The 9641-nt window shown below is 32.1% G+C and overlaps 1 long non-coding RNA gene across 1 annotated transcript; it reads right to left on the bottom strand.

The window, feature by feature from the left end:
• Positions 1-3788: 3788 nt before the first annotated feature.
• LOC120073390 lies at positions 3789-8378 on the bottom strand. The gene is made up of 2 exons (XR_005480751.1): positions 7148-8378; positions 3789-4272 (listed from the first exon to the last, which is right to left on the bottom strand). It is a non-coding gene; the product is annotated as an uncharacterized LOC120073390 (long non-coding RNA).
• Positions 8379-9641: the final 1263 nt, after the last annotated feature.

Below are 9641 nucleotides of genomic sequence, written 5' to 3'. Positions count from 1 at the left end.
TTTATTTGAAACATGTTTAAAATATTGACGTCGATATTGTTATAAAGAATTTCAATTGTAAGAGTATATCAATATATCAATAATGACATATTTTTGTAAATAAAAGAAAAATATCAATTTACACTTAAATTTTGGGATTATCAAATTGAATTATGAATTAATAATTGTATGAATTTAAATACTAAATTTTTATGAGCATATCAATTTATACCTATTATGTTTTGTTTGACAAATATTGTGTAAGCCTTAAAATTTTATTAATTAAACTAAAACTTTCATAAGTGAATTAATTTCGACTCTCAAATAAAATTTCATTTGAAATTCATCAATTTTAGTAATTTGACATTTGAAGAAATTTATACACATGTAAAAATTGAACATGTGGATGATTTTTATATGTAATTTTATAAAATTATAGAAATTAATAGTTAAGATATTTTACTTATAAACTATGTTATAAATCTTATTGCTATTGTATAGCTTTATATTAATGTATCAAATACATCGATTAATCTTTAATATGGATCCATATTAAACTCTTCGAATACAAATATATCGAACATATTTCAATCTTCAAGTAGCTTAACCGATAAGATTAGAGGGGACTGTGACTGTGAGGGAGAAGGTATGACAGCCGAATCGACAAGTGCCACGTGGCAGCCAGTTTGGTGGAGTTGTCGTGAGCGTTTTCTCATATTCTAAAGCTAGAAAGTTTCATGCTTTTCATGGTATCGAGCGATAGAACTTCTTCCCAAAAGGCCAAAAATAAAGTAGGCAAATTGGTTAGGCTTTGTTTTCTTTTTCAAAATCAATTATCAAATAGACCATATAATATATCATCAATTATCAATTACATATTTTTTTTTACTGATTTGATTAAGTTATCTTGATTTAGTTTATACATGTTCAAAAAGTCAATATTAAAATAAAATTTGGAAAATCTTTCAATGGTACGATATTCTATTTGTTCATACTGGATTTTTGTTAATAAAAATTATTTTAAAGCTTGTAAACATCACATAATTTTTATAAAATTGTTGATATGTCGGGCGATAAATGAAATGAGTATCCATACTCTAATACCTAAAATATTTTCATCAAGTGTGGAAAGGTAAAAAAGAAAAAATAAAATAAATAAATACATTGTTTTTTAAGTTTTTCTTTCTTTCTTTCTTTGTTTTTTTAAAGGAAAGAGGAAGATCTATTATTATATCACATGATAGGTCATGTCTTTCATAAATGTTGTAAATGATCAAATTAAGGTTACTATGAGAATTTCACAATCTTTCACTTTTTTTCTTCTTTGTTTGTTATTCACTTCTTTCCCCTTTTCTTTTTTGCTTTTCCATCTTTCTCCCTTTATGATGATACACTTTCACGAATTTTAGAATATTTGAAACTCTCACGGAACAAATTTTGGCTTGTTTAATAATGATTTTGTTTTTAGCTTTTTTTTTTTTTTTTTTTAAATTTTTGTCGAGCATCTTGACACTTTTATATGTTATTTATGATCTTCTATGTTATATATATGTAAACACAAAAATAAGTTTCTAAAAATTATATTTTAGTTTTCAAAACTTCACTTTACTTTTTAAAATAAAGAAATTTAGAATAGAAATAGTACTTATAATTTTAATTTTCAAAAAATCAAATCGTTGTGCGGTCACTAATGAGACACCTTCACTGTTAAATTAACATGGCCTTTTATATTACAAATTTTTATATAAATAATTAAAAGAGTCATTCCCTGAGTTTTTTTTTTCAAAAAAAAAAAAATTATAAATTTAGTTGCATACATTTAGTATTTTAGCCTTTAAAGAGTTTCAATTATATTCCATGCATTATATTTTTTTTATGAAAAATGATCAATTTATATCCTAAATGCAACTGTATCACTTAAAATCTCAAGCTAATAGTTATATTAATTTAAACAATTAATAGACTTTAATAAGAACATCTATTGGTTTATAACTATTTTAACATCATTCCATTTAAAATTAACTCAAAAACTTCTAAGTAAATTTATTTTTCTCCTGAAATTTACTCTATAGTAGCAAGAAAAACAAACACTTTAAGGGAAAATTGAGGTGTAGACAGAAGATATAGTAGTTACAAAAATTAGTGAAGAGTGGTTACTATTCATTTAGTTTCAACATTTATGCCTAATATATGTTAATATCTGAGTTTAAAAAACACGTATGAAAACAATTTATTAATGATTTATAGTCTAAATTAATTCACTTATGAAAGTATAACACTTTAATTAATATAATTATTAGTTTTAAGTTTCAATTAATTCAACTCTTAATGTTTAAAGGTGTAAATTGATTTTTTTTCATGAGTGTCGTTGATGAAATGTTGACATAGTGTGTTTGAAATAAATTTCGACTAAGTTAACACGTTGTGGTAGACAAATAGAATTCATGAACATGTCACTTTAGTTTTAGATTTTTTTTTAGTTGTACACCAAGTAAAATATGGGAGTTAGAAGTTAGAACTTTCGATCTAAAAGAAAGTAGTATAGCTCAATTATCGTAGAGGCTGTTAGAAGTCGATCAGTGTTCATTAGTAATAGAAATTGATAGAAATCTATCACTGATAAATACTGATAAAAGTCTCTCAATGTCTATCAATGTCTTTTTTGCTATTTATGTAAATAGTTCGATATTTTTTTTCCTACGTAAAAACTTCCCTTATTATTTTGTTAATTGTGTTAAGAATAGACAAATTATAAATAGAATAGATTAGCTATTATAAATGGGTTTCTTTTTTTTTTTTTTAAGAAGAAGTTCACATTTAGAGTGTGGTTATTTAAAAAAGAAGTCTTTTTCTTTTAAGAAATTAAAATGTTTGGTAACCACTCAAAATAGTTTTTCAAGTTTATTTTAATCATTTTTTTTTTATCAAAAGTGTTTAATAAAATGAGTTTTAAAAAAACACTTTTTTTCTTTAAGTCAATACAAACAGACTTTTAGTCAACCACGACTAATAATTTTCTTATTCACATTGAAACTAGAAGACCGAGTCAATATATATAATAGACAACCATTTATGATTTTATATATGCTTGACGTATCATTTTACGTGGATGTATATGATAATTAATTAATCAATGGTTTACCTTGAAAATATATATAATTATTCAACAATTAAAGATTGATTAATGATAATTATTCACAAGGTTTAAAATGTTGATATCGATGAAAATATCAAGATCTCAATTTTATGAAAATGTCGATGAAATTTCTGAAACAATTATAAAAACAAAAAATATATGTAATTAATAAATAAATATTTTTTGCATTTAAATTTTTTTTGACAGGTTCATTACTAATATTATATTTGTATTAGTGATATTTTGTTGCTTATCTTCTTTTATGTTTTATAGAATTTTTTTAATATAATGAAAATGTTAATCCACTCTATTGTTTATGTTAAACAACTCGTGAAAATGTGAAAATAACAATGAAAATATTGACAAAAATTTACCATCGTGATCATACATGTTGATACCGAAAATTGGTACCAATTATGAATCAATATTTGGGAGGAATTGATCGATCACCCTACACAATAGAGAAAAACTCGCATCGATGTGGTGCTTGGTTACCAACACTCCAACGATCAAGTTAGTAATCGTTTAAAGATAGTTACAGATTAGAGAATTCAGAATGTCTTTCAACGCCCCTCAAATGTCACGAGTCCTCTTGATTATATAAAAATAAGTATCATATTAAATTTAGGTAAAGGAGAAAAGATTGACTTGATTTTATTAATGTCCTTCAAAAGTATATATATATATACAAAAAATATAACTAATCAGTATAAAAAATAGAAATAACAGAATAATAAAAAATTATTATTATGAGAGATTAATAACAAACTATGGTTACAACTATTATACCCCTCAAGTTGGAGTATATAAATTTGAGATACCCAACTTGGACAAAATAGAAACATAAGTAGGAGCATGAAGAGCTTTGGTAAACACATTAGCCAGTTGATAAGTAGAACGTACAGGAAGAAGTTTGAGAGATCTGGGATTCGTAGCCAAATGCACTGTCGCCTGATTGTCACAAAATAACAAGGACGATCGAGTAATAGGCACATAAGTCATGAAGTAATGAAGTGAGCCAAACAAGCTCACAAGCAGTAGAAGCAAGAGCTTTGTATTTTGCTTTAGCTGAAAAACGAGAAACCACGTTCTACTTCTTCAACTTCCATGATAGCAGTGAATCCACAAGGAAGATACAAAATCCTGAAATCGATTTTCTTGTATCAAGGCAAGAGGCCCAATCAGAATAAACAAGGCACGCAACTGAAAGGAATTTGTAGGAAAAAGGCGAGAAACAAACTAACTTAACTTGTTCACAACAAACATAATATCTAGCCTTGAGATAGTTAAATACAACAAGCGACCAATTAACCTTCGATATGGAGAAGGATTAGACAGAACATCAACATCAGAACATTTTAGTTTAACAATAGGATCTATAGGCACAGCAACAGGTTTGGCACCAAGAAGTCTAGCATCATCTAATATTTGTAAGGTGTAATGTCATTGAGAAATGGAGATCCCTTGTGACGATCAAGCAATTTCAAGACCCAAAAAATATTTTAAGGGACCTAAATCTATAAGCTTAAACCGCTCATGTAACAAAGCCTTGAGTCGATCAATCCTTTGAATAGTTGCACCCATAATAACGATATCATCAACATCCATCAAGAGGGCTATAAAACTATCACCAGAACCAAACACAAACAAACTATAATCGGCTTTAGATTTTCGAAAACCAAGATCGATTCAAGTGTCAGAAAATTTAGCAAACCATTGACAAGAGGCTTGCTTCAAACCATAAATAGACTTCTTCAAACGATAAACCATCTTCCCACTGTTGGAACAAGAAGGTTCATAACCAAGGGGAAGGTCCATGAAAACCTCCTCAAATAAATCACCAGGAAGCAACACATTATTGACATCCAGTTGCATCAAAGGCCAATTAAAAGATACAACCGAAGGAAGAAGAACCCAAACTGTAACAAGTTTAGCAACAGGTGAAAAAGTCTCAATGAAATATAATCCTTCTTGTTGAGTATATCTCTTTGCAACAAGTCTAGCCTTGTAATGATCAATAGAACCATCAGCATGATGCTTGATCTTATAAATCTACCGGCATCCAATGCTATGTTTTGTAGAAGGTAAAGGAACACATAATGCTATGTTTTGTAGAAGGTAAAGGAACACATCCCATGTGTCATCTTCCATAGCCTGAAGTTCAAGATGCATAGCTTCTTTCCAATGATTAAAAGATATGGCTTGATGATAGAACCGAGATTCATAATGGGAGGATATGACAGGGGAAAAGGTTTTAAAGCTTCGAGAAAGATGGTCATACGAAAGAGAAGAGGAAAGAGGGTAACGAGTAGAAGAAGTAGGCAAGGAAGTTTTACGAGCAAGATTACAATGATAGTCTTGTAAATAAGATGGAGGTTTGGTGATACGTTTGGTCGTTCAAATAGGATGAAGAAGGCTCGGGTAGAGAGGAAGACGAAGAAGGTAAAGAAGAAGGTTGAACTGAAGGAGAGAGTGTGGGAAGATATTAGCTTGAATTGAAGTATAGGGAATAGGGAAAAAAAAAAAAAAAAGGAGATAAAAAAGGGGTGGTGGCAATGTCAGGTATAGGTAGGAGTGGAGCAGGTAAGGTCGCGGAAGTAGGAGTATGTTGAGAAGAAATGGACGATGGATAAGAGGTAGGGGCATCAGGGATATTCATGGTAGCAGAGATGTCAACATCAAACGACTAAGGAAGTACAATGTTGGAAAGAAAATTTGGTTGGTCAGTCTCCATAGGTACTGCGTTGGGAAAGACCTGCTCATGAAAAACCACATCTCTAGAGATAAAAAAACTTATATTATTTTCAATGTAAAAGAGCTAGTATCCATTTACCCTAAGTGGGTAAATCATAAACACAACAAGCAAAGCCCGTGGAGCGAACTTAGATCGACCATTGGTCAAAGTGGATGAATAACAAAAACATCCAGAAGTCCTCAATGATGAATAGTTAACCAATCAACCATGGATAAGTTCATATGGAGTCTTCGAATTAATGACAGGGGAAGGAATCCGGTTCATGAGATAAATGGAGGTTAAAATACACTCATTCCAAAACTTCAAAGGAACTCGAGATTGAAAGAATAGGGCTCTAGCAACATTTAAAATATGTTGATGTTTTCTTTCAATGACTGAGTTTTATTCAGGTCTTCCTACATAGGAATATTGATGCGTAACCCCTTTTGGAAGAAAGAAATCAATGAAAGCTAATTCAGGGGCGTTATCTGATCAAACAACTTTTATCCTCCTATTACATTGAGTCTCCACATATTCAAAAAATTGAGGCACAATTTTGAAAACATCAAATTTATTTTTCAACATAAATACACAAGTATATCGACTATGATCATCAACCAAGGTGAGGAAAAACTTATGACCAACATGTGAAATTATAGATATTGGACCCCAAATATTAGCATGTAACAGATAAAAAAAAATATCAGCAAATCTATGATTATTGGAATTAAAAGACAACCTTTTTTGCTTAGCCAAGGGACATATTTCACATGGATAAGCATCATTCAATAACGAATAATCAAATAATAAGATGTTTTTCAAAGAGAGACGAGACATAGAAGGATGACCAAGCCTGGAATGCCAAACAGTCGGTGGAATTCTTGAAACAGCATTAACCAAAGAAGATGACACGGAATCAGCAACGACATAAGGATGTTCAAGAATATATAAACCATCATTTAGTCTACCCCTACCAATCGTCCTCAAAGTGGACTTGTTCTAAATATCACAACGATCAGAGGAGAAATGCACAGATAAAGTGTCATTAGACATTAAGACACTGATAGAAAGTAAGTTATACTAAAATTCAGGTATAAATAAGACATGATTCAGTGTTAAGATTCCAAATAAGGTGACTGGTCCAACAAAATGCACCAGAATTCGTGTATTATTAGGCAGAACAACAGAGCTAGTAATAACATTCAAGTGTGTGAACATATATCGTTGAAAACATATACGTGTGGTTGCTCCATAATCAACAATCCAAGCAGCAGGAAGATCAAAAGAAGAGCAAATACCTGCTAGATGTATAACAGCATCCGAATCATATTTCACTGCAGCAAGCTTGGATTGTAGCATAGTATGAATACTATGACATTGAGCAAGAGTATCAGGATTCAACGCAGTGGCAGACAAAGAAACTCTTTGGTGAGAATCAATAGTGGTGTTTGCAACAACAACCGAATTAGGAGAAAGCTTATGAACTTGAGTAGTTGGACGAGTCTGACCTTTTTGTTTATAATCGAGGGAGGACCTTATAACATTTATCAATCGTATGCCCTGAAATATGATAATAGGTACAAACCGTTTTGTTTTTGTTCTGTCGTGTAGGATTGGAGATAGCAGTCTGCTGTGATTGAGAGGAAGTATCAGATTTATCAAGTTTATGAACAACAAAAATAAGAGTCAGGGTAGCTTGATAGAAGAAGAAGATTGATGTTGCTCTTGCTGAACAATTAGAGAAAACGCTTGGTTGATGGCAGGAGGCGAATTCATAAGCAAGATCTAAGACCTAATATGAGCGAAATCATCACTTAGGCCCATTAGGAAACACAACAGATATTCAAATTGGATAAAATCTTCAGCCGATCTAAATCCACAAGTACATTTTCTGCAAGTGCAGCCAGGCTGATAGAAGGCGTATTCATCCCAGAGACTTTTAACCTTGGCATAGTACACCGTAACAGATCCATGTTCTTGCTTGAGAGTGGACAAACCGCGTTTCAGATGAAAAATGTGTGGTCCATTGCGTTTTTGAAAATCATCTTGAAGATCAAGCCAAATCGCTCTGGCTGAATCGGTAAACAAAATACTAGAAGAAATTCCTTGGAGACTGAATTCAAGATCCAAGCAATTACAACATTGTTGTTCCGAATCCATAAAGGTAGTAAATCACATGTAGACTGAGCAAGCGATCCATCAATAAAACCAAGTTTGTTTCGAATCGACAAAGCAAGAATCATTGAACGGCTCTAGGTAATATAATTTTCGTCTGTGAGAGGCTCAGTCACAAGAACTAGGTTAGAGGTGTCGCTGTGATGCAAAACATAGGGATTGTTGGAAGAGGCAAGGGAAGGGTATTGTTCGTGATGAATGATAGAAGAATCAGAAGGTGGAAATGAATTAGAGGTAGGCAGAATGATCACGGAAGGACCGATGGAGAAGGAAACTCAGTGGAGGAAGTCGATGGCAGAAAGGAAATGATGGAGTCCATGGAGTTCATACGCAAGACGGGAAAAAATATTTACAATTCTGATACCATATATATATACATATATATGTATGTACGTATGTACATATATATATGTGTATACATATAACAGAGTAATAACAAACTGTTGTTACAACTAAGTAATAACAAATTATGGTTACAATTAATATATCATAATAGTCATTCGCTAATCAATTTCTTGAGTCATTAATCAAATAGTTACTAACTGTTATGAATCATGGGATTTATTTCATTGGTAGACCTAAGCATATGTAAAAGTTATACAACTTGGGCATAATTTTGTCTTCATGAGCGACCTATGGGTCGACCTCCTGATAACGGGAAGAAATGCACGTTATTACAGCGCAAAGATGTAAAACAATGTGGGTATGCGACGATAAAAATATACAAAATCAGGTCCAAAAGCGTTAAACTAATAATATTGCGATCGCATGCGCCCATCGCATAAAAGCAGTTAATTTACTTATTTTGTGCAGGAAAAATGCATTGGCGCAAAGCAAATTGCGATCCAAGGAATTCGGCGTCCGCGCGCATTAGAAGATTGCGACTGCAAAGCCATGCGATCGTATGCGCTTGCAAAAATTCACTCAAGAAGGTGGCCGTATTCAGACGGCGCATCAAGGTGAGAGCATAATAAATCATGATGGGACGGAAAGCTGATGACAGTCGAATTCGAATTTAGTTGACAAGCCGTTAACGACACACTATAGCAAGTACATTCAACTTTTCAGTGACCATTAACCGGTGCATCAGACAAAATATTTAATGACCTACCATCATTGCAATCATTAGAGAGAAAATCTCTTCACGCTAAAGCTCTGTCAATACCGAAGGCCACTATCGTTAAACGAGTTCGAATTCTACACAGTTCGCCATATACATAGTTTATATACTTAGAGGCAGAGGCGAGCAAAGAGAAGAAGACGCCGAGAGATCATTTCTGGTTAGCTCAAAAGACTGTCAGGAAGCGCTAAAAAAGGAGAGAGGACCGACACTTGCGAAAGCAAGGATATTCTTCTGGACAGAGTAGAGTAAAAGACAGTGTAAAAGCCTCGGGAAGCAAGACATTGCTATCGGGCTTCTTATCCCTACTTTCCATTGTTGTTTTGTATTCTGACTTTATTTATAAAATGAAATTTGCATCTCAACATCTGTTCAATCTCTTCACATTTCGCATGAGTAGCTAAATTTCTGAATGGGTTGAAAAGCACTTAGCTAGCATGACCTAAGATATTCACTTTATGCGATCATCTTGTCTTATGTATGCGTCTTTCACCCTT

This window comes from Benincasa hispida, chromosome 3 (genome assembly GCF_009727055.1).
Source record: "Benincasa hispida cultivar B227 chromosome 3, ASM972705v1, whole genome shotgun sequence".
In the NCBI taxonomy this organism is placed as follows: Eukaryota; Viridiplantae; Streptophyta; class Magnoliopsida; order Cucurbitales; family Cucurbitaceae; genus Benincasa; species Benincasa hispida.
Note: the sequence above shows the minus strand (reverse complement) of the source record. Positions and strands in the feature narration are given on the sequence as shown.